The sequence below is a fragment of the Hesperophylax consimilis genome, chromosome 28 (genome assembly GCF_061612785.1).
Source record: "Hesperophylax consimilis isolate HC1 chromosome 28, BYU_Hcon_1.0, whole genome shotgun sequence".
Classification (NCBI taxonomy): domain Eukaryota; kingdom Metazoa; phylum Arthropoda; class Insecta; order Trichoptera; family Limnephilidae; genus Hesperophylax; species Hesperophylax consimilis.
In genome coordinates this window covers 947,958-975,836 of record NC_142863.1, presented here as the reverse complement: position 1 = coordinate 975,836, position 27,879 = coordinate 947,958, and the positions used below count along the sequence as shown (strand labels likewise).

The following is a 27,879-nucleotide window of genomic DNA, read 5'->3' as shown; positions in this document are numbered from 1 at the left end:
AGTCCACATTGAGACGACGTTTTTATACTATTTCAAATGTAAATTTTGAAGGTGCATACATTGATTTATTACTGGTTACACCGATGACATGATCTATTGTTGGTTAAACCAATCTATGTTTTCCCCTCAGTAAATGGTAATGGGTTCTTAATTATTTACTAATGACTTTATTGCTATGAATTATTTGGGTGCATTATACTGCTTGGGTTTTGTGAAAATACTGAGAAGTGGTGAGTAAATTATTTTCCGTACTTTATTAATTAGTGTTAAATTTGGGTCATTCGTTCGTTTATTGATTTCTAATTGTTCAAGTAAATTTAATCTAATGCCCTTTTTTTCTATATGCAATGGTTTAGGACCCTTGTTGTTAAGTGGGGTATGATTATTCACCAAGAGATGTTCTGCGAATTTTGAGGATGTGTTTTTATTATTATAACATCGTATATGTTCTTGGAATCTAGTTGAGAATGCCCTCCCCGTTTGTCCGATGTAAATGGCGTTACAATCGGCGTGGTCACATTTTAATTCATATATGCCACTGTTATTGAGTATAGGGATTTTGAACAGTGGCATATATGAATTAAAATGTGACCACGCCGATTGTAACGCCATTTACATCGGACAAACGGGGAGGGCATTCTCAACTAGATTCCAAGAACATATACGATGTTATAATAATAAAAACACATCCTCAAAATTCGCAGAACATCTCTTGGTGAATAATCATACCCCACTTAACAACAAGGGTCCTAAACCATTGCATATAGAAAAAAAGGGCATTAGATTAAATTTACTTGAACAATTAGAAATCAATAAACGAACGAATGACCCAAATTTAACACTAATTAATAAAGTACGGAAAATAATTTACTCACCACTTCTCAGTATTTTCACAAAACCCAAGCAGTATAATGCACCCAAATAATTCATAGCAATAAAGTCATTAGTAAATAATTAAGAACCCATTACCATTTACTGAGGGGAAAACATAGATTGGTTTAACCAACAATAGATCATGTCATCGGTGTAACCAGTAATAAATCAATGTATGCACCTTCAAAATTTACATTTGAAATAGTATAAAAACGTCGTCTCAATGTGGACTAACCACAGTTTGAAAATGGCCTTGTAAGCCGAAACAGCTGTCACAATAATAAAAAACTAAAACACTTGCAGAACTTAATAATAATATTATCAAATTTAATCTAAATTAAATTTATAAAAAAATAATCCAATTAGTATATATATATCCGATATATCCGATGTATTATCCGTTAGAGCATGTATGCTGGTAAGGCGCTTTCACTTTTGCAGTACAAAAATCAAAAGGATAGGCATTCTGCACTTGTACATGTTAGAACTGTGGGTGGATTACACTGCATCCCAATGGCATAAGCTAAAAGTCGTTAACAATAATTCTTATCGCCAACTATTCCGCCTACCGAGATACTGCAGCGCTACGGAAATGTTCCTGGAGGGACGAGTGCACTCTTTGAGAGCGCTTCTCCACCACCACTTGGGAAGCTTATGGTCCAGACAACGCCAATCAAATAACACTATCATCACTGTCGTGGTTGCCTGGAAGGGATCCCACCTGATGGCCCTCTGGAGACGATAGATGTTCAAATATCCTCATTTTTTATTTTATGTGTTTTTAAATTTTTGTTTTATTATAGCGATGATTTAAACATTGTTCACACAAAATATGATAGTGAATATATATATTAAATTGCATGTCTTATTCCTCCTTACTAGAGCGACCTGTGCTGAGGCGGACATAATATATATACCAATATTTTATAGTAAATATATTATATCGATGTACATTAGAAAATTGAATTTTCTGGGTGGATTTCTGGGAATTATTGAATATTTAGTATTGAACAGAAAATCAATCAATTATAATAGTTCGAACAACGTAGCACACAATAGATCGCTCTGGTGCTGTTAGCTAGAGTTAACATAATTTATGGAGACAATATCGCAAACAAACTACTCGAAACAATTCTTTAAACAAATATTCCAAGAATAATAAGGAAAAGGTATGAGAGGTGGGAGGAATCTAGGGATCAGTGTGTCTAGGAGTGATTTGCGGTTGAATCCATCCCGCCTACTGCGGTGCAAGGCGATGGGTCGAGGAATTCCTGCTGGAGAGGTGAAAATAATCTTGCTCAATCAGTCTCTCCAAATCGCAACACAGTAGGTGTCGCCGCCAAGACCTAGATAATCCTCATTTCATGACCTCGGGCACCCCTGCTAAGTCACCAAATGTAGCGAACCACTTGATGTGACCTATGGCAGAGTTAATCAATCAAATGCATTGTACATATAGCTTTGTATTAGTGATCTACGAACCGGTAGATGTAATCTGTTAGACATAAATTGATAATAGTTTAACTGGTTTTTCTCTTCTCTAAATAGTATAAAATGAAGTCGCTATCCGTGTCTGTCTGTTTATGCGCTTAGTTCTTCTAAACCACACCGCGGATTTTGATAAGAATTTCAATTTCATTTAGAGAATTTCTTCCGGAAGCTTTAAATATATATAAAAATGCATATTATATTTACAGAAAGTAGAGAAAATCTCCGAACCACGCCGGGTACAAATCAGCTAGTCAGTGATAAAATATATCATTGTATAAATATATTATACTAGCTACCGTGGACCCGGCGTTACTCGGAGTCTTTTCTCTACTTTCTATAAATATAATATACATTTATTATATGTATAAATCTTCCGGAAGAAATTCTCTAAATGATAATGAAAACCTTATCAAAATCCGTTGGGAGGTTTAGAAGAACTAAGGGCACAAACAGACAGACCCGGATAGTGACGTTACTTTATACTTTTCACATATATTTGTACAGTGACCTTGCGGTAATTTTGCACAAAAACGATGTTTTTTTTTATTTTTCCGACTTTATGTCCGGGTTAAATTTTCCCCATAGGAAAAACTAAATCCTTCGACACACTTATCCACCAATTATGATCTAGTAAATCCACATTACGCAAGTGCATTATATAAGCAAAATAAATACAAAACAATACAAGAACAACACGTCAACTCACCAGAGATCAAATGGGAAAATAATTCACCGACTCCACATATTTTCATATCAGAGGGTTCGGCTCGGTAGAACTCCTAACAGGGCCTATAAATCCTACTGATCCTTCAGCATAAATATTTTAAAATTTTTTTGTAATCCTACATGTATTTAAAATGACTAATTTGTATTATTATTAATAAAAATCAGTCATTTTAAATACATGTAGGATTACGAAAGATTTTTTAAATATTTCTGTTGAAGAATCAGTAGGATTTATAGGTTCTGTCAGGAGTTCTACCGAGCCATAAAATATATATAATAATTATCATATACACATATTTATTATTTTACTTTTAAATATCTACGTATCTGTCTAACGGGCTTCTAAATAAATAAAACTACATCAATGTTATTATATTAAAGTTGTGCCCACAGTTTTAACTCAGTTAATCAGCATGTAAATTTTCCATTGCAATAGCGATACAGGATTCGGTCGGCTGCTCGTTGTAGTTCTTCCCTCGTGCAAACGCCCGTTTGGGGCGAGGATTTATAGCCTCGAAGGGGAGGAATTCACTGTTCCATGTTTGTATAGAAATGTTTATACGGTAGAAGGATGGCAGTAGACAGTAGAAACTGCCAGGAAACCAGCAGCAATGTTTTAATTATGCCGAGGTAAAGCCTATTCAGGCGGTCGGCATTAGCAAAAAGATTTATCGACGGATTTATGGATTTTGAATTTAAATTTTTTCAAATAACGGTACATTAGACTAATTATTTTTTTTAGTAAAGTCTACTTGGGTTAGGGTATTTCAAACTCTATACGATTAATGCCACATTGATTTGATTGATTTTTGGTCCGTTTCAGCATTTGATCAAACTCTTAATAATGGATGCTTAAAATTGATTTGAATATATTAGAACGTTATCCAATAATCGCCGATCTCCGGCTTATTTCACCATTTGATCAAAATTTCTATGATCAGTGCCATTCAATTAATATTAAGATATTAGAACTTTTCCGATTAAACGCCGATTTTTGGCCCGTTTCAGCATTTGATCATGTTTGATTAAATTCTATATCATCAATGCAACATTTATTTTAATATATTAGAACTTTACTCATTAAACGCCGGTCTCCAGCCCGTTTCAGTATTTGATCAATGTTGATCAAACCTTCTACGAGCAGTGCCATAATATTATTATAGTGATATTAGAACGTTCCCCACTAAACGCCAATCTTTGGCTTGTTTCAGCAAGCGATCAAATTTTTATAAAACTCTTAAAGATCGATGCCTTCATATCGATATTAAGATGTTAGAACGTTCCCGAGTCCGTTTCAGCATTTTATCATGTTTGATTAAATTCTCAATCATCAATGCAACATTGATTTTAATATATTAGAACGTTACCCATTAAACACCGATCTCTAGCCCGTTTCAGTATTTGATGAAATTTTGATCAAAACCTCTACGAGCAGGGGCATAATATTAATATCAAGATATTAGAACGTTCCCGATTAAACGCCGATCTTGGGCTTGTTTCTAATTAAAAACCACTTCTTGGCCCGTTTTAGCGTTTGATCAACTGTCAAGCATAACGGTCTCATTGTTATAATTTTCAGACTATCGCAATTGAATTGCGATCATCTGAAAATTATTATTATTGAAAGCTGAAACTAGCTGAGAATCGACCATTAAAGGAAAACGTTATAATATCTTAAAATCAATTTCATGACATTTTTTGTTCAGAATTTGATCAAAATTTGATCAAACGGTGAAACGGGTCTATTACAATATTAATCTTTTACACATCTGCTCCGATGATGGACACTGTAACTCTGTCCGAAACGTTGGCTAAAGAAGGAGGTATCACAACATAGTATAATAAATGTATTTTAATAATCCAACTCCGAGATTAAACATAAAAAAATCTAAAATAATATCACATCAAATACGTATGCTCTTTTATCGTTGTATTGGAAAATCCGTGAATATATTATTGTATTATTTTGAATATCCGTTTTACAGGAAGCATTTCCGGATTAAATGTGCAATTTTACGTTGTGTTTCATTTCTACATTTGAACACATACAGCATGTTTCGTTTATATACGGCGTGTCTCATTTTATACGGCGAGTTTCACTTTAATATGCCGGAACACATTTTTATAATTTTTTCCGGGACATTTTACTTTTATTGTCCCGAGTCGCTGTTTTACCCCATCCCTCCCCTTACCCTTCTCTAGATGCCTCGAACTTAATTTATTAATATTACCGACCCAAAATATGGCAGACATTATACTGTAATGTTATGTGTATTCATAAACATAACCTTTTTTTCAAACCGTGGATTCCTTGCAAATGTATTTATCTCATTCTGTGTATTATCAAACAAACATTCCTAATGGGCGTTATACACGATGTTTTTTAACGCTAATTTCCATATGGAAACCATATCGGGTACCATATGAAAAATGTTTGCCTTACACGATCAATATTTTCATTTTTACGATTTCATTCAGATAGTTGCCATTAGACGAGAAACAATATTCTGGGACTGTACTAATCCGTCATCACCATCAACATTTCTATATATGATTTACCTTTGCTGTTCAATTCTTCAAATCATTTATTTATTCATTTGTAAGAAACAAACAGCTTATATAATACGAGGACAGTTAATTAAATTTCAGTCGGAAAGATTCTTATGCTAAAGTTGCTAATATAATAAAGTTGTAATAGGATAAAGTTGCTAATATGATAAAGTTGCTAATAGAATAAAGTTGCTAATAGGATAAAGTTGCTAATAGGATAAAGTTGCTAATAGGATAAAGTTGCTAATAGGATAAAATTGATAATAGGATAAAGTTGCTAATAGGATAAAGTTTCTAATAGGATAAAGTTGCTAATTGGATAAAGTTGATAATAGGATAAAGTTGCTAAAAAGATAAAGTTACCAATAAAATAGGAGTTTTATTGTGTTTTAAAACTAATTTTAGTAAAGAGAAGAGAAAGAATTCCATAATCTCTGATTGAATATAACCAAATACAGTTTTAAAGTGTTTATCCGGGATTTATTGTAAATTAATTGTTTATATATTTATATATACACATTGTTGCATTGTATTTATAATAACCATTTCTATTGTTCTCTTTTATGTATTTTGTATTTATATTTTTTTTATCTATGTATATTCTGTATTTATAATAAGTAAAAAAAAATGTTATTCTATTGTAAAAGCCGCTATAATCGGCGTTAATAAATAAATAAATAAATAAATAATATTTTTTTATTACATAATTATTATTATTAAAATTTATGATCGTACACGGAGAAAAACGAGTATTACCTTATTTATTAAAATCCGATTAAAAACGGGATTTCAGGCCGTTTCCTATAAAACTTATAGAACATTTCTAATATATTGGAACACATGTTCATGTACCTGCATTTTCCCTGACGAAATGGGGAAAAAAACAAAATGATTTTTATGAACACGTGTTCTGACGTCGCGATAGTACATTCCTATTTTACTAAAATTTTAACCGGTAACCTATCAGTTTATTCGTTAAGGGCATTCGTTCCCTTTTTTAACCGGATTACGATTAATTTGAAGAGATAAACAAATTTTCTCCATGTACGCGTTATTTCTATTTGACTTTTCTGAAATTCGTTTACATGCGAGCAAATGAAATAAATTGGTTTTTCGTATTGATCTTGATTGTATATGCATTTTTTTTCAAATTGTTAAACTCTGGCGAGTCGACGTTATTCAGAATTAAAAAAAAAAGATTTCATCAAAAATTGAACGTCGCGTCGTTTATAGAATAGAAGTTGTCAAATTTGAAGTATTTTAATTATCTCATAATTTACGTTTTTAAATTTTTTCTTAGAATTTTTCGATCCATTTTAATCCTCAATAATACACGCCAAATACACAGTACTGAACTGTGATACACGTTCACAATCAGTAATAAATACATGATATAGTCTTTCATAAATATTACGTTAAACAATGACAAACGACAAATCCGCCATCTTAAACTGTATTAAAATCGCTACCAAAATACTATTTAAAATCCACATTTAGTAATCTAACAAGAGTTTCAGTGTTTTTTCATAAAATATAAAAAAATAACGTGGCTAAACTTAATAGTTCTTAGTATTCGGTAATTGACAGTAACATCAAAACTAAATGCCGAAACCCACATTAATTTTCACTAATTATTATTCTGAAATACCTGGGAGAATTATCGCGCGCAGCACGGTATCATTTCTACATACATAAACACACAATTCACCATAAACTACACGTCTGCTCTGAAGATGGACACTGTAAAGCTGTCCAAAACCTTAGAAAAAGAAGAAATAATCATGATTTAGTGTGTACGTTGTTTGATTTTGAATGTTCGTAAAGGTTTTACAGTAAATTATTAGACAAGTTACGGTTCACAAAAATGACCTCTAATTCAATTTCAGTGAAGTTTTGTTCTTAGCAGTCGAAAAACAAGTTACAAATATGCTGTACGCATGTAACGCAATGGTGTGAGTATCTACTGTGATTGTGTTGGATCTAGTTGCGACACAAATATCATTTGGATTCGTAAGCCTTAGAGAGGTAGATGAATATGATCATCTTCTTAAAGAAGAACTTCGATGAATGATTTTTTTTATCAATTTATTAAGAAGTAAGGAAATTTTTTGCTTATTTTGGACATACGGATACGCCCGAAATGCGCTTCTTTGAGTCTCACCTTTCGGTGTCGACTGTAGACGTTGTTATTAATATTTGCGTTCGGAGTAGTGAAATTGATGAGTTCGCTTCGGCCCACCCTGGAAACGTGAAATCCAGAAAGGAAATCATATAAATAAGTCTTTTCATCGACTTTCCATAAAAGTGATAAAGGATGCTCCATTTGCGAGTCATGTACAGGGTGATTGGGGAAAAATATCACATTACAACCAACTAATATTTTTTTTGTGTGTATACCGCACAAGTGTCTGAACTGCTCCTGTCTTTTTAGAGCCATTGGGATTTATTGTTAGCGGGGATGGAAAGGAGACAGAGAAGAAGAAAACGTATTATTAAATATTCAGATCTGGTCAGTAAATACGGTTCAAGCAATTTCAAACAACTTTTCAATTCTGAATCCTGGTACCAGGCAATACTGATCGAATTTGCCACCCTTAGCGGTAAGCATTAATTATTGATATCATATTTTTTTGTCTTTTTATCTAAAACCGCACAAACTACTTCCAACCGTCTGGAGCCAGTGAGACAAGTCATGGGGAGGGGAAGGAGATGGAAATAGGAAGGTGGAGGAGTACCAGGCTATTCAGATTTGGTCACCAAACACGACCAAAGCCATTTCAAGCGACGTTTCAATTCCGAATGGTGGTCTTACACCAGGGCGATGAAAATATAATATATATTATGTAACTAACTAACTAAAAACTAACTAACCATCACGCCGTTTCCCCGCAGGGGTAGGCAGAGAGGACGGACCGCCAAACAACTCGGTCTTGGCACACACTCCTTGCCTCATTCACATTCATACATCGTCTCATACATACTCTTCTATTGTTCTGACTCTTGACATGGCCCGACTCAAGTATCTGATTCACTTGGTCGTGCCATGTCTTCCTCGGGCGTCCCCGACTTCTGCTACCATTCACATTTTCATCGTATATTCTCCTTACACTCCTTTCTTCGCTCATTCGCTCTACATGCCCAAACCATCTAAGCGTCCCTTTCTTGATCTTACTCATTACGCTTACATCAGCCTTGCACTCTTTGCGGATATCCACATTCCTCACACGATCATACATGGTTTTACCACACATACGCCTCAGGGATCTCATTTCAACAGCCATTCAATCTACTTTCATCCTTTCTTTGCCAGTTCCATGCCTCACTTCCATACATCAGGGTAGGTACCAGCACTCCATTGTGGACTGCTAACTTCGCTTCTTTGGACATTTTTTTGTTAGCGCCAACCGCGTTCAGTCCTCCATTAATGGAGTTACCTGCATTTACTCTTCTTTCAATATCTCTGTCAGCCTTCCCATCTCTCGTAAACATGCTTCCTAAATACACAAATTCATCCACCTGCTCCAAGTATTTATATTATGTTAAATGAGTAATTTGTGAAATAACACAAATAAATCAAATAAAATTTACTTGCGCACGCCACTCTTTGAACCTGCGACCCTCAGCTTGCTAATCAAGAATCTTACCTCTCGACCACGGAAGCCGTCAAAATGAAGGTCTACAATCAGGCATACATGTAAATGGACATGGCAATGAAGATAATGTTGGTAGTTCTTGTAAATATGACAGAAGGAGATAGGGTCCCATTAGCTCAGTTGATAGAGCGGTGCCCCGGCAAGGCAAGGGTCCTAGGTTGAAGTCCTAGATGTGACCGTATCTTTTTCTGATTTTTCCGTTTCAAATTTTCGTATTAGAATCGCCAATATTGTCATCAATAATTAAATATTACAATTTGAAGAATTACTTACTGTTATTCCAAAAAAATAAATATTCATTCTAGACTTGGAGAAAAGTAAATATATTTCACACATTAAAATAAAAATAGGATAAATTTATCCAATACACTGTCTAGATTGCATTTAGTTCGAGTTAAATCTTGCTCAATTAAATCACACATAAAGATAGCAGCCAATAAGAATGTGCGATGAGAAAATGAAGATAATGTTGGAAGTTCTGATTTGAAGCATGGTACAGTTAAATATGACCGAAGGACGTAGGGTTCCATTAGTTTAGTTGGTAGAGCGGCGCCCCAGCAGGGCGAAGTTCCTGCGTTCAAGTCCAAGATGCGTCAGTATTTTTTCAAGTTAAATCTCGCTATCACACATAAAGATAGCAGCCAATAAAATGTGCGATGAGAAAATGAAGATAATGTTGGAAGCCCTTATTCGAAGTGTGATACATTTAAATATGACCGTAGGAGATAGGGTCCCATTAGCTCAGTTGGTAGAGCGGCGTTCTGGCAAGGCAAGGGTCCTGGGTTTAAGTCCAAGATGTTATGGTATATTTTTATTTTTTTCTAATTCAAATAATCGTTTAAGAATCGCTAATATAAATCTATGTAATCTTACCTTAAACTTTGAATGTCGTTATTTTATTGGTCAATGATATAAAAATTCAAAACACTAAAAATATGAATGCATTAAGACTATAACGCAATAAAATAAAACTTGTGAACTAAAATCGTAAATTATGGATTCACTCGAGGTACCACCTACAGGTCTGAATTCATACTGAAACATTGACTACATCAATGTACTGAACGGACTGTGACTGCACATACATGACGGAGCCGCAGAGCCATTGGCTCGGAGATTTGTCACATATGGACGAGCCGAGCCACAACTCTGTAGCTAAATTCTGTGCGATAAACGAAGAAAAAAAAGTTGGTTTAAGGTCACTCTGTAGACATTTCTTTTATTCGGCAGTTTCTCTTTTCCAATCAACTCCGTACAATAAGATACTGTGTATAAACGTAAACACACAAGTAATCAACCCTTAAACATTTATTCCCCTTTTTATGCGTCCTCGTTCCAAATAATAATATCGTTTAAAAGACGTAAAACTTTGTAGCCACACAGTAGCTCCATATGAAGCCATGAATGAGAATCCAACGTCTACATTTCACAGATATATTCACATAGGAAATAATATGTAACATAATATTATTAGATTAGATTACGTAATAATCTTTTATAAAAAGTTACTAAACCTAATAGACTTTCGCTTTACTTGATTTCTTATTTAACCCCTCGGCCATTTTGTTAGCTTTTGAAAACAGCTCATATGGTCTCATAGAAATCGTGTGAATGTGGTGCGGTGCAGACCACCGAACATGTGGTTAACGAATGCCCGCTGCATTCATTCCCCGGCGGGATTGATGATATCTACATCGAGACGCCTGCGGCCCTAGACTGGTTCGCAGACGTAGATGTCCCCCTCTGACCCCCCCACCATACGAAAGAAGAAGAATAATAGAAATCGTCATTGTAGCCTTACTGTAATATTAATACCCTATGTACTGTCATGGTATGGGATTCAAACAGTGTTAAAAGCAAAAACCCCACGTTTTATTTAAAAATCACTCACTGACCTAATTATAAAATTCATTGAAAAAAATCAGAATAAATTTCTAAGGACGGGTTGTTTCGGAGAATTTGAACAATTTTCATTTTCAAGCTCTGTGAATGATTTTTTTAGGTGTTTTATTTTAGTTGTTTCAAGCAACTAGCCTATAATAAAATAATAACATAACATCAATAGAACTTTCACAGAACCCGAAAACGAACGTTGAAATTTGATGAATTGTTGAAAAACTCAGAACTATAAACTCGGTCTACCAATAGAAACTGTAAATTACAACCACTTGATAAAAAAATAAAATTATTAAATCTCACCGATAGAAGACTCCTTTCGACTTGAGTTTTTTTTTATTATTATTAATGGAATTATAGACAGACCTGATTTACTGAGATATTTGTCGCATGAGAATGGGCGATTCCATAAGTTCTACGGCTCGGCTGATTTGCTCGCCTCTTTATGTCCTTTCTACTACAACATGGGTGTCTTCAAGATCCATGTTCACTCCTTCCTCTCATCAAAGAAACACCCACAAAGTATCCTGGCAGTGAGGGAAATTATTTTTCCTTTCTATGTGGAGTTAACTCGGTTTCAAACTCGTTTTTTTTTAGTTAACGGTTTTACTAACAAATCACCCAAAACTACATTATATCGACTCTGTATCTCATTCTATTGCAGATATAATACGTTAAGTCTTCCTCGAGCGTCCCCTACTTCTCCTACAATTCAAACCGCTCTCTAAGCACTACCTAACACTAATAAGAACAACCTTTGAAATTTCCAACAAAATCTGTCCAGTAGTTTTGAGTCTAACAAATAAAGAAACATTATGTTTTTATGTGTAGATAATTTTTGAAGACAATATTTAAAGAAAAAAAAACAAACATTTTATATGAAAGGGTTTATTATTTTTTTTAGAAAATAACATTACGAACCCTACGGGAATTTTACCTGTCAACATTCCTGCTATAATTTAGTTTTCAAATCTCGTTAGTTAATGGTAGAATTTGTCCTGCGTCAAATATAAAATTTATCAAATATTTTTCGCAAATTATAACCATATATTTAATGTTACTTGTTTAATTTCCAAATAGACGGCCTCCGTGGTCGAGGGGTAAGGCTTTCAACCAGCAAGCCTACGGTCTTGGGTTCAATTCCCGGCAAGCGCAAGAAAATTTTAATTGATTAATTGTTCACGTTCCGGAGTGGAAGATTCTCTCAGTATCGCCCTGGTGTAAGACCACTATTCAGAATTAAAACTTTATTTATAAAACGGCTTTGGCCGTGTTCGTTGACCAGATCTGAATACCCAGGTACATCCGAACCTCCCTCTTACTCATCTCCATTCTCTCCCTATGATCTCTAGCCTCACAATGGTTATATTCGTGATATGTCATTAAACTGACAATAAAACACACCTTTAAAAAGTGATATAGACTAATTAAAAGTGATGAAACAAAAACTAGGTTTACTAGTTACATGTGTGACCTATTTAATCTAGTTTTTGTTTCATCACTTTTCATGACTTTATGTCACTTTTTGTAGGTGTGTTGAACTGTCATTTTGATGAGATACCCGGTCACCAAAAAATATATATCTGTTCGAGAAAGGAAATATAAAATATTTAATTAATTTCAACTAAAATAAACATATTATAATTGAGCTTAATTCAATACAGACAAACACACACACTGCACTTATATCAGTGTTTATCTTAATTATTTATAAGATATACAATATATCCAGAACGTAACGTTTGAATCTCTCGGAATTTCTAAATACTAAATTCTTAATTACTAATTTACGTACATTTAAAACAAATTGAGGATTTTTTAAACAGCTAAGGGCTACGAAAGTGAATTTTAATCCCATCGAGAGAAAGAAACATCCCCAAGTAACTTGATACATCTACAAGATATTTGTTACACGAAGCACTCTCCAAGAAATGGCAGAACTATTGCTTGCTTAGGATGGGCGTATGTGTTTTCTTGTAGATAAACATTCAAGTCGTTCAGAAACTAATTACGTTTGTTTCTTGGGATCCTCTGAGATTTAGCTGATGTAACTTAAACCAAAATATAACATTATATGTGAGCCGGTAAGTGGCTTAGTTGTCCAAAGCTTTGGTTTCCCATTGCTGTGTGGCCAAATTTTCCGCTTATAATGATGGGAGTAGGTTGGGTAATGATGGCCTCCGTGGTCGTAGGGTACGGCTCTCAACTAGCAATCTGGAGGTCCAGGACTCAAATCCCGGTGTGCGCAAGTAAATTTTAATTATTAATTTGTGTTATTTCACAATTTACTCATTACAAACAATATATTTGCCTTCCGTGGTGGAAGGTACTTTCAGTATCGCCCTGGTATCAGACCAACATTCAGAATTAAAACATTACTTGAAATGGCATTGGCCGTTTTTGGTGACCAGATCTGAATAGCTAGGTACTTCTCCACCTCTTCTACCTCGTCTCCTTCTCCTCCCCACTTTCTTCATCCTCACAACTTACCCCAATTGGGGATGCTTTGCTATGCTCCAGACGGTGGGAGCAGTTGGGACTTTTATGCGGTTTCACATTAAAAAAAAGGAATACATCTTGAAATTTTAAAAAAACAACAACGTTTTTAATAGCTATTGTGTATTTATTTTTGTGAACAAACATTTTTGCTATGTATGATTTTTAATCTTAAAAATATGTTAAAATTTATTATAAGACCCACGCACCCTTTTTGAATTTTTTCAACTCGTAATTTTTTTCTATTTTTAACTATATCTGTTACAATTTAGAAATCAGTAAAAGAATTAAAAGAATTATTTGTTCCTATTGCTAATTGATTATATTAAAACAGTTTCGGGCAGTTTTGTCACGTTAGAAAATTTAAAAAAAAAAGTCAAAATATCTTATATTAACTAATGTTGGGCAGCACTGTGAGGCGTGTTAAGGTAAGGGCTGTGAAGAGAGATTTATTAACGCAAGTCTTGAAGAGGTTCTTAGGATTTTGACGGTAGCTCGTTCCACATACGAGAATCGAAGAAATGACCCGTTCTCAAGAAGCCAACATCAACTGTGAACGGGTGTTACGCTCGTGTACGTCAAGTTTCACGCACGTGCACCGGGATCAATGCTGTGAGCTCCATTGAGCAGGCTCCATTAAAATAACTGTAAAACAGACTCAGCATGTATACTTAGATTGAAGATGGCAATCGGTCGGTTAAAAGCGGATTGTCAGACGGACCGCCGTCCTTTGAACAAATTTAAGTCTGTGTTTAGATTTGATACATGGTTATTTAATTATTTACGTTTCTGCTCAGATCATACGAAAAATAAGAAAACATTCAATTACTTTCATTTTTTCTTATTTCTTTTTTCGTAGAGATCTTGTTTTTCAAGAAAATACATTTTGACAATCGCAAGTCGTCTTCTGTAATAATATGCAGTCGCCAGTCTGTTGATATTTTGATGGTATGAATTTGATGTTGTGTCTTTTAAGTTTGTTTTCGTTTCATTTTTAATGGGCTTATTTTTTTCATATTGGCAGTGTTTTTGCATACGAGTAACTAATACTGGGATCACACAAGGACAATACAGAAGACAATACAATAGTGTCCTGTCCCTGTTCCGTGCGTACAACAATGCTATAGTAGTTGAACCGCGGAACGCTGTCAAAATGGAAAAACGACGACGCGCGTTAATAAAATATTATCTTTTTATCGGTATTTTATACTAAGATGTATTTTAGTGTTCAATTTAAGCTGAAATACGAGATACGTACACGCGGAGGAACTGGATATTGTCCTACTGTTTTGTAAAAAAGTGGACAACGCAGCCGGGCGCTGTGGTGGGGGTAAGAAACAATCCTGCGGAGACAGCTTGCCCATCTTTCTTTGGGACAGTGTCTTGGTTCGTTGTTCTGTCTTCCAAACTACTGTTCACACTTGGATCTGTGGATCTGGAGCTGCGATAAAACAGTATTGTATTTTTCTCTTGTGATCCCGGCATAAAGTTATCTACACATAAATAGCATTACGAAGAAACTCACAAAGCCCGTGTACTAATTTAGAAACATACGCAATATGCTGAATTAAAATTATCGGTAGAAAGTCTACTATGCACTTTGCCTAAACTTAAACATACCCACTAGAATAACAAGCCACAATAATCAGAAGCGCAACTACATTGCTAATTCTCCGATACAGAGGTTAAAAATTTCTGGGTTTCACTATGGACAATGGTCTTTCTCTTGAATCGCAAATTTCAAAAGCTGTGAGATCTGGTTTTTTCCATCTAAGTCAGATAAAATCAATCAGGAGATGCCTTCCCTCTGATGGAGCAAAGTCACTCATCAATTCGTTCGTCGTTTCACGTATGGACAATTGCAATAGAAGAACATTCTGACTTTGGAATCCCGCAAGGTACAGTGCTTGGACCAATTCTTTTCACCATATATGGATGTTAATGACATTTTTTTTCAACCACTACATGGCCAAATTACATCGTATGCCGACGACACAGTTCTAATAATAAGCGAAAAAACTGGAGAAAACGTAATACTTAAAGCCACTGAAGACATAAATACTCTTAAGAATTTCTTCGACATTAATTTGATATCACTAAATGGCGATAAAACATATGTAATTCCATTTGCAATACACACAAAAGACATCCCTAAAAATTTTAACATTATCATTCATTCATGAATATTCCAAAATACATAATAAAAATTACTGTCTCCAAAACTGCACAATGCTAAAAAACACAAACACAATCAAATATTTAGGAGTAATTATCGATAAAAATTTGAATTGGAAGGAACAAATATGACAAATTGTAAAAAAAATCAGAAAACTGATATATGTATTTTTAAGAATCAGAAATTTTTTGTCTTTAAAAAACCTATATTTAATATATTATGCCTTGGTCCAATCAACTCTACAATATGGTATCATTAGTTGGGGATCTACATACAAAACTAACCTTACTCCAATAGAAGTGGTACAAAGGTTAATAAAGGTTAATAATTAAAATAATATTACGAAAACCTTCCGATTACCCAACGGATCGATTATTCGAAGAATTTCAAGTGCCTTCATTTAAAGATCTTTATACTAAAAATGCATTAATTCAAATCATAAAAGAAAAAGACAAGTATCAATTTCTAACTGAAAACCGTACTCGACTTAAATATATTTTTCCATGCCCAAAATTAAACACTTCCTTTGCACAAAATTATTACACTTACCGAGCAAGAATTTTTTTCAATCGACTACCTGAAGAAATTAGAAACATTAATGATAACATCCAAATAATAAACACTGTGAAAAAATATTTTAAAGACAAACTTACAAAAAATAAAAATGTTTCCAATTGAATTAATCTTAAGAATAACTCACTTCAAATAAGTTTAAAATCATTTTATTTTTAATTACTTACTTATTGTAATAAAACAATGTACTTTCCTCTTCCAGCCACAAGCTAATGCTTCTATGGAAGAGGGGTCTTGAAATATTTGATCATTTATTGTAACAAATAAACAAAAATGTACTTATATAATAAATATAATAAATAAATAAAATTAAAATAGTTCATGTGCCGGCCTACCTCAGAAACAAATAAATAGAATCCAGTCAGTTTTTAATGCTGCGTCGAGAATGATTTTTGGTGAATCTAAGTATTGTCGTATAACCCTACTTCTACGGGATCGCCTTCACTGGCTTCGATGCCCTGAAGAAAGAATAGAGTTTAAGATCTGCAAAGACCTTCAAAGCATTGCAAGGAATGGCGCCAGTCTATATATCGGAACTGTGTGTCCGACAAAACAATAGACAGCTTACTCTAAGGTCAGCATATCTATATGTTAGTAATCGTCTAATCGAACTTTCTAAGTCAAATCGAGCCGTTTACTATGATCGTTCTTTTAGTGTAACAGGCCCGCTCATCTAGAATAGACTTCCCTCACCTCTTACTAATCTCCATAATTTGGCTGAATTTAAACGGGCTTAAACCAAATTATGTAAAAAATCTTACCATTCATAAATCTTAACTTCTTTTCGATATTTTATAATAAGCCATATTCTAAAACTTCCGGTAATTGTTTAGTTTCGGTTGCCTCCTTATTGTACCCTTTAAAATGTCTGCTAAGAAGATTCTCATTTCTGCACAAACTGCCTCCTGTTTTATACTATGTTTTAGTTTTAATATTCTTGTTTTGTCCTGTCCTTCTGTTATTGTTATTCTAAGTTTTGTCATCATTTTGTATAAACAGTGTATTTAGTGTTATAATATTAGATCTGTATTGGGTAAGACACACAGTAGGAATAATTTTAAGAACATGACCACTTATACTAAACTACCATTTTTAAGTTTGTTATAGTAAAGCGCACTTGAAGTGAAATGACACTAAACTGCGCTATATAAATGCCATTTTATTATTATTATTACTAACGGAAACCAATAATTAGGTGATTTCGATATGTTCAGGAAGGGTTGTTCCGGAAAATTATAACAATTCATCAAATTTCAACGTTCTGTGAAAAAAAATATCTAGTTTTGTTTTTATTTCAGTTCTGTCAAGCAACTAGCCTATAATGATATAGTAACAGCACTTGAACAGGACTTTCACAGAACCCGAAAATGAACGTTAAAATTTAATGAAATGTTCAAATTGCACAACCCCTTGCTGAATTTTGTGGATTATATGAAAAACTATTCTAACTCCATTCTATGAACCTTTGGTTGTATCTTTGTTAACCTGATCTGATCTGTGTATCTTTTTAAAATATTTTTTTATTGTATTTTTATATTTCAAGTACGTATGAATTTTTTGTTCACTGTAATCTTATTTTTATAATTACTTCTATCTGTTCTAAATTATGCATCATGACAAAATCATATAACTTATACTATTTAAAATCAGTACGGGCGTAAAATGAATAAGAGTAGGTAGATTTAAGCAGACATTGCGGGTGATATTGAAATATCACATAATGAACCACTAATAGTAGGTTTGTTTGTTAATAGTCTTACCGTCACAAATGAATAATGCACGCTGTGGACACATTCAAATGAAACCATTATTATAATACCCGTGTTATTAAGAGCACTGAATAATTTGGTGATAAAATTAAGCGCGCGGGTGAAATGAAAACTAGTCATAAAAGTGAAACAGTGTGTGGTAGATTCGAAAACTTGTAATAAATGGGAAAACAAAGTGGTAGATACGAAAACTAGTGATAAAATTTAACAGATTGTTAGAAACGAAAACTAGTAATAAAAGCGCAAACAAAGTGGTAGATACGAAAAGTAATGATAAAAGTGGAACAGAGTGGTAGATGCGAAAACTACTGATAAAATTAAACAGATCGGTAGATACGAAAACTAGGGATAAAATTAAACTGATTGGTAGATACGAAAACTAACTTTTATATCTATTAAATGTGATATTAAAATGTTATTTTTAATAACGAAATAAAAAATATGACAAATATAAACAAAAACTTTTTATATATTTTTATAAATTTTTATAAATTCAAATAGTTGATCAAGTAGATAGGGTATTAACATATGCTCGAATGTGAACAAAGCATGGAATGGGTGCCAAGAATGTGTGGTGGCTAACCCTATCTGCATACCTTACGGAAAAACGGCGTGATAGTCAGTTAATTTTACACGTAAAAAAAACATCTTTTCGTGCGCCTAGGGGGATAGAAGAGAGAGAGAGAGAGAGAGAACGTGGCAAGAAGGGAGGACTCTCTTGAACGGAATCGCACGCTTTATTCGGCCAGCCTCGTGATTCCTCGTCTCTTTCCGCCCGGCTGCCAAAACGATGTGCGGTACATTTGCTCCTATTATCACAAAAAATATTAAAAAAATTTAATTTTTAAAATATTTCTTTGCGTTCGGGTATTTAATTCATCAACAATAAAAGTTTTTAATATCAAAAATATAAATACTTGTTTTCTTTCATTTTAACTTCCTTCAAACATCAGTTTCAAATCTGCCAGGCGTCTTGTGACGGCTTATTTTATTACATACTGTTATTTACTAGGACAGACCCCTGAATAATCACATAAAAAAACTTGATAAATTTAAGTAAAAATAACATATTGCAGTGGCTGAGATCGAACACTGATCAACTGCTTGGAAGGCAACTAAATTGACCATTACGTAATCAAATTTGTAAGAACGGCGTCAAAGATTTTTTGTGGTGAAAATATTTTAATGAAAAATGAATTTTAGAATTGAATCACAACCAAAATAATACTGTTCATAAAAAAATGTTTATTTTATTTCATTCTGTAATATAGATCGAGTGGTGCAATAAAAATTAATTTTTAAATTTTTCTTGTCTCTTAACTCTCGTAATTAACTGGTTTATTTTTTATAAATTTTGAACTACTATATTTTTCGATTATCAAAATGTGTTGTTCTTGATTCATGAAAACGTCACCTGCACCACATGGGAGATCGGTGATAATGTAATTTCAATAAAGTTCTGTGAAGGTTCTATTCAAGTTTTTTCATCATTTCAATTTTGTGAAACAACTGGCCAAAAATGATATAACAACAGAACTTGAATAGATTCTTCACAGAGCTTGAAAATCAAATTTGAAATTTGATGAATTATTCGAATTCTGCGAAACAACCGTTCGGACGGGTTGTTTCGGAGAATCTGAACAATTCATCAAATTTCAACGTTCATTTTCGGGTTCTGTGAAAGACTTCTTCAAGTTCTGTTTTTATATCATTGTAGGTTAGTTGCTTGACAAAACTGAAATAAAAACAGAACATGAAAAAATCTTTCACAGAACTTGAAAATGAACGTTGAAATTTGATGAATTGTTCAGATTCTCCGAAACAACCCGTCCGTTTTCCATTTTTAATCATAAAAAAACCATCGTCCTTCAAACCACTCCGCTTAGGTAACCAACACGTAGAAATACCAGATATTTTTAATAGCACCAAAATAACTTACAATAATGTAGTTTTTTAATCCTTTTTTGTAAAAAAATGTTTTTTTCTGTATTTAACACTAGAAAGATCGTAGCCGTCACTTTGGCGACTTCGCGATGTAATGTGCCGATATTTAGTTTAGTTTATTGTATTCATTTGATTTTTAAGATTGTTTCTTTAACGACTAAGGTTAATAAAATACATAGCTGTTTTCTTATATATTTTTTTAAATATAATGATTTATAATCAATGTGACGGTTAAGGCAGTGGCTGAGTTTGTTTACAACCTTTTCCATTCAAGCTTACCATATACTCATTCCACCTCGCTCCTGAAGAACTGACAGATAAATATTTAAAAAAAAATACTTCTAAAAGACAACAGCGTCAAATTAATAAAAATTGTAAGAAAAATATAACCGACGCATCTTACGATACTTGCAAGAAACTCGTTTGCAGAAAATGCATCGGGTATTGTTAAAAACACATGTTTTAAATGTGTAGTTAATTCAATAAAGTAAACAATTTTCTTTTTTTGTTTTATGTTTTACCAAAAATTACACCCACGTGTGATAGCCGTCAATATGACGGTCGACGGTTTTATATGAATGGATCAGTATCCGGTCGTTCTACTTTTAAAGTTACTTGTAGCGTAACTAAATACTATTTGTGTTATTTGTATAGCGTCGTTATTGTGAAAATCAGCCAAAAGGTTCGTAATTTTGTGTTCTAAAACTCATAAATTACTTTAATGAAATGTAAGCAGAAATATTTACGCTTATTTCATTTAATTTATTTATTTATTTACGCCCTTGGAACTTTTGGAACAAATATTAATACATTACATGTTCATTAAAATTAAGGAGTTAATAATATAAAAATTATGAATTTATTCAAAGTTGCATTAATTGGATATGAATTTCGATTTATCAATATTAGCACTATAGCTAACAATACTATTTAAAAATCAATCCGTTAAAATAAAAATTTTGAATTAAAATTTATCTATTTTAGAATGTCTTTTACAACTTGTAAAAAAATGGTTTAACTGACGGTTAATCCATCCTACCCAAGAACTGGAGTCGAAATCTCTACCAATGGGTATATTTCGTAAATTAACTGCTCTATTGTCATCCGATTTCAGACAAATTCTTATATGTCAGTGTGTGAATATTGCCACCGAAAGTTGATAGAATGCATTGTCATCAATAACGAGTCTTCCTGGTGAGTTTCCACTCGATCGGTTGTCGGGAAGTGGATTTATTTCCACTCCCAAGATTAGCATGCATTAATTTATTCATTCACGGTAACAAGAGTTAAATTAAAATAGACGTATTTAAAAAAAATATTTAACAAAATAAATCAAACTAATACTCATAAGTACAATAAATACAGAGAAGAGAGTAGAGAAAATAAATATTTAATTATTGAAGACGATATTAGCGATTCCTAAACGAAAATCTGAAACAGAAAAATCGACTCGAACCCAGGACCCTTACCTTGCCGGGACACCGCTCTACCAATTGAGCTGATTTTTCTGTTTCAGATTTTCGTTTAGGAATCGCTAATATTGTCTTCAATAATTAAATATTACAATTTGAGGTTTTACTCACTAAGTTATTCTAAAAAAATAAAAAATAAATATTAATTCTTTTCTACAGCAAATAACCTAAATCAGGATGTTTGACAAAATATTAAGTTAAAAAGTAACTCCCAGATTGTATAAGATAATATTAGCGAAACTTAGAAATATCTCATTAAAATTTTAGCAAGGAATATTTATGTCTAAACCTACATAGTCTTTGAACTGAGGAATGAATACGCACACATAAATACACATTTAATACATCATTAAAAATGTTAATACATTTAACTTTATACCTCGTAATACATCATGCATAATTAATACATCTAGTATAAAAATAGGTTAAAATATTTTATAGATTTCAACAATTTTTAATGTTGTAGGAACAATATATGTAACGTCCAATCATCAGATTTTGTTTCAATTTTAATGCCCTTAAATAAAACGTGATCCGAAAGCGAATTGCAGAAAAATTACGGACGCGCCGTAAGAAACTTCAAAAACAACTTTTATACCATCTACCGTTTAAATATTACGATGTCAGAAATGAAAAATTAAAAAAAATAACAACAGTTTTTCTATTTCACAATCTCATTTCATATTCCTCATCTCTTGTAGTGAGAGACGCGAAAAATTTTCTTTTGAAGATTTCATCAAACTCAAATAACGTGTTCAAATATAAATATCTCTAGAACGTAAGAAGAGCACTCACCGAGATATCTGTCTAGGTTGACTGCATACTAACTAAATCCACACACAAGAAAAACGTATTAAAAAACAAACACTTTCTACAAACAACATTAATTTAAAACAATTTTTAATTACTTAAAACACGTTTTCACAACACTCTCTAAAACACTTTTATAACACACGTTATTATGTAAATCGGAGCACTATCGCGACAATTTTTTTAGTAGCGCTTTACCCGGGACGTCGTCTTTCGACGAGCGTCGAAACTGCACTGGACGCTGGACGCTTATTATTTCTGGCGTCGCGATCCGTGATCACTCCGACGGCGTTCGGGAATCTTCGATCTTTTCCGTAGATTGCCGAGCGTGGCTGAAAGTTGCGTGTTGGACTTAGCTAACTGTCAGTTTTCTTAGAATGGAAAGAGATTTATGATAGTTTAATGTTAATTCGTCCTTTATTATTATGTGTGTGCTTCGAGGAAATGCGAAGAAATAGGCGGAGGAGCCATTATGCCTTCAATAGAATATAAAATGCCTCCAGAAATTATCTCTTTTAAACGCAATACGTTTTTTAGCGTTGTATTAATTTATTCTTTGTTTTCTTTAAGGGTTTCTATCACCCAGCCTGTTTCAGAGAGTTTACAAAAAGCTATTGTCCTGAAATGAGATCATTGAATGAATTCTTCTCCGTTAGCTAAGTAATCCATCACCGCACAATCAAAATTTTGACACTATATAATATAACCTAGTTGTCTTTATTTTTTATATAAATCTGTACAAGAGTCCCTACAGCTAGTGAGACTATGGCATTCTTAATCGGGGTATGTTGTGAGGCTGCAAGTAGTGAGTAGGGGAAGGAGATAGGGAGGAGGAAGGTGAGGAAATACCTGGCTATTTTGATCTGATCACAAAACTTGTCAATTCTGAATGTTGTTCATACACCAGGGCGATACTGATAGTAACTTCCACTCTGGAACGTGCCGCAAAAATACTATGCATGATTTTATAGCAAAACATTGTGAAACTACATAAATTAATCAAATAAAATTCTGCTAGCCGATATAAATTGTACTGATACCTGATTATACTTAGTGATTAATGCATAAATATGTCAACAACATCCTTATAATCATTACCAAATTTCTAAATACGGCGAACGGGAGTAAACACGGCTAAAACCATATCAAGCAACATCTCAATACTGAATATACAAAGAGAGTATCTTTCACTCTAGAACGTGCGGCAATATATTATTATAAATTAATTAATTGTGAAATAACACAAATTCGCCGGGATTTTAGCCCTCAACCTTCTGACAGCTAGTGGAGAGTCTTAACCGTCGACCATGGAAAATTATGTAAACGATTTTCTATTCATTTTTAGAATGAGTTAAAGGGTAAAACCTCAAATTGTAATATTTAATTACTGAAGACAATATTAGCGATTTTTAAACGAAAATTTGAAACAGAAAAAGATACAGTTGCATATAGAACTTGAACTTAGAACCTTCGCCTTGCCGGGGCGATGTTCCCTATTTATTTTCTTCATATTTATCATACAAGGACTACCAACATTAAATTAATTTATTGGCTGCTATCTTTACCGTCATAAGTTTATCATTTTCTGTTTTAAATTTTTGTTTAAAAATCGCTAATTCTATATTCAATAATAAAATGTATTGATTGTCTGCTCAGTGTTGCGAGTGGTTTCCAATGTTGGAAACTAATATTACGGAAATTAGGTGACACCTGTACAAAATTTCCGGATACTAGTTTACTAATATTGCTGGAATCACTCTGATAAATGAAAACCCAACTGTCCAAACTTATTCAGCCCCATCTCGTAATTTCATACCGTGAAGCCTTCCAAGAAAGTGTATTCATACAAAACCAACCCTTCACAAAGTCAAGGTACTTCAGTACTTCCTCTAATACTCACAAGAGTTACCACGTCATATTTAATGTCTACCTGCAAATACTGTTAACAGGTTTGAAATGAATTATATTTCCATCCCAACAAATAATAAACTGATACTAAATGTATAGCGCCCTTCGTGGCAGCAGGACGCGTCCTAACGCGTCCTACAACCGCTTTGTATTTTTTTAGTATTTTCAAGGGAAATGAGGCAACATCCCTTTGAAATTATTTGTAAAATAAATCAATCAACATTTGAACTTAAATAAAAATAAACTTTATAATTATTAGAACTTTATAATATGTGATTTGAGTGCAGTGTTTTAAAAGTGAATAATCGGACATTTGCTCAAAAATATTGGACATTCGAAACGAACGGCTATCGGTAAATGCACTCCAGATGTTTTCAACGTAATTCTCGGAAACTGGGGAAGTTTGGACCGTGGCAAGTTTTTTTTCTAAGCCCAGGGTAATTTATTAACTGTCGATTTTTATTGCGGGCAGAATGCACCACTTCAACAATTACCAGGAACAGGATTACATGGAGATAAATGATGGACTCGCCGAACGTCACAGCAGTGCTGCCAGGGTCTCTTATCCATGTGAGGTGTCAGCGCTTTATTATTAGCAGCAGATACATACCTGGACGCTGTTGTTGGACGCGGTGGACTCTCTTGCTGCAGCAGCTGGTCCAGTTCCTTCACCACCTGGGATTCTTGCTGCAGTCTCCATCTTTTATCTTCGTAGAACGTCACAGCGGTGCTGCCAAGGTCTGGTATCTGTGAGAGGATAGTGTGTCAGCGCTTTATTAGCAGCAGACACATGCCTGAACGCATGACGAACCTCATGCTGGCACTGTTGGTGGACGCGGTGGACTCTTTTGCTGCAGCAGCTGGACCAGTTTTTTCACAACCTAGGATTCTTGCTGCAGAGTCTCCATCTTCTATCTTCGTGTCACCTGTTACTATACTTCATTTTACTTAACTTAACTTCACTCTATTTTTGTAATATTTATATTTTTTGTAATACCTGCATCAACTGTAAAGCGCCCCTGAGGTGATATCTCACAAAAGCGGCGCTATACAAATTATCCAATAAATGAAAATGAAATGAAATGTAATGTCCAACAAATAATAAACTGATACTAAATGTAATGTCCAAAATGATACTATGGAGGATTGGTTATCATCATTGGTTGTTGGCTAAATGATTCTGCGGTTCTTCAATCCGCAGAATCCGAGGTTGCGTGATTACTTTCAGTGTGAAATAACGAGAACCCAACGGCTAGACTGCTGGAGACATAATAATATTATTTTCCGCGCGAGGTACCGCGCGCAGGTTTACAATGATACCAGCCTAACAAGAATTTTGGTAAAAATAATGTTGTAGTTATTTTCTGGAGATGTAAACTCCCTATAATTTACCCTATAATACTCTTAGAATCACCCTTGTGGAAGATCGCCGACGAGAAACGAAACGTTGTTATTAGTAATTATACTTAATAAGATCACTGAAGATGGTTTGAAAATATGCAAATATGAACGACGGAGAGAACGCGCTAACATTAAGGCTCCGTAGTAAGGGTTCAAAGATATTAAAAAACTATAATAATTAAAGGGCCACGTTTCCCCGCAGGGGTAGGTATGAAAATACTTACCTACATGTACCTCAAATCTGTAACCTTCTACGTAATGTATTGGTGAATGACCGTTTTAATAAGTTATTTAATTTAGTCGATATAGCAGTCCACAATCGAGTGATGGTACCTATCCTGATGTTCGGAAGTGAGACATGGAACTGGCAGAGGAAGGATGAAAGTAGACTGAATGCTGTTGAAATGAGATCCCTGAGGCGTATGTGTGGTAAAACCATATATGATCGTGTGAGAAATGTGGATGTCCACAAAGAGTGTAAGACTGATGTAAGCGTAATGAGTAAGATCAAGAAAGGGACGCTTAGATGGTTTGGGCAGGTAGACCGAATGAGCGAAGAAAGGAGTGTAAGGAGAATACACGATGCAAATGTGAATGGTAGCAGAAGTCGGGGACGCCCGAGGAAGACATGGCACGACCAAGTGAATCAGATACTTGAGTCGGGCCATGTCAAGAGTCAGAATAATAGAAGAGTATGTATGAATGTGAATGAGGCAATAAGTATGTGGTGTGACCGAGTTGTTTGGGGGTCCGTCGTCTCTGCCTACCCCTGCGGGGAAACAGCGTGATAGTAAGTTAGTTAGTTATTTTAATAATTAAGCGAAAATAGTGAAAATATTTAATAAAAATATTTGAAATAGAGGAAAACTCTCACGACAAATACTTAAGTTGCATTTAAAGATACAGTGGATTTTTTTCATGCTTATAACATATGAAATAACATAATAAAACGTGTTTTTAATAATTTTGGAGCTAACTTTGCGATTTTTTCTATTTTATGTGCTTGGGTACAATGAACTATAGAACTAGATTTTCAAAATTGGAATTGACTGTGGGAACGATTCAAAAAGCGATAAAGCAGGTACCAAAATGAATATTCCTATTTTTGTTCGAAATTTATTTCTTTTAGTGATGTTCAATCAAAAGTTAAATTCTTATCGTATTTTAAAGAGATCCTGACGCAAACGTTTTTTTTTAATAAGTACTTTTAGCTCCACAAATCTTAAAATTATAATTTCTGGTAATTTTCAACGGGTTTGCGCTAGTGTAGTTAATAATTTAATATACCATAACCCTTACTTACAATCTAAACACGGTTAAACCATAAATAGTTAAACTTCCTCTAACTCGCGTTTTGCTCGTAGCTAACCGCCTGACCGCATATCATCTTAACACATGTTATTAAATTGGCTGGGAGTTCCCGGAATTGCCAGGGTAATGTTTGCAATACCCAATGAATGCAGTTTTTGGCTTTAAAACTTAGCAGGCTTATTGCGGTTATAGACTTGTAAGGGTGTAGTAATCTACTTGGAGAAACTATATCCCGCCCTGTGTTAATGGTATCGGACGACAAAGCCGAATTACCGAAAATTGATATTGAAATTATTTATTTATTTTTCACTTATTTCCACGATGACTCATCTTTGATAAGGTTCTTATCACCGCACACGTCTCGCTTAGCTTTTACAATGTTTACTTATTTATTTATTTATTAACGGACATCGTCCAAATTACAAAATAATAACACGAATAAAAAGTAAAAAGAAAAATACAGGAGTAGACAAAGGTACATGAAAGCAAAGACATATGGTAGATATAATAAAAGAAAATAAAGTGACAAGTCGAATCAAGTCAAGAATACGCCGTTGGCCAGGACCACAGGACACTTATAATATTTCGTCACTTGTTTAGCGACTGGCAAAAATCATTCAGACTTATCCCAAAAAAGTTAAGGTTTTGACTTGAGTTGACCAGTCTACACATTCTGGACAATGGTGAATAATATCCATAATTTGTCGAATGATGGTTGAGGAAGAGCAGTTCATTATTTCTGAGATTTTGCGAGGGGATATTGAAGGGAATGAGTTGCAGTAGAGAGGTGAATCAATAATACCATTTATAATTTTGAAGAAGCAAATGAG

At 33.8% G+C, this 27,879-nt stretch overlaps 1 long non-coding RNA gene across 1 annotated transcript in view; it reads right to left on the bottom strand.

Annotated features, from left to right (window-relative positions):
- The window catches only part of LOC149409999 (uncharacterized), a 213,868-nt gene extending 191,222 nt beyond the window's left edge, over nt 1-22,646 (bottom strand). Inside the window, exon 1 of the long non-coding RNA XR_016305043.1 lies at nt 22,415-22,646. This is a non-coding gene — a long non-coding RNA (uncharacterized LOC149409999). The remainder of the gene's footprint in view (nt 1-22,414) is intronic.
- Nucleotides 22,647-27,879: the final 5,233 nt, after the last annotated feature.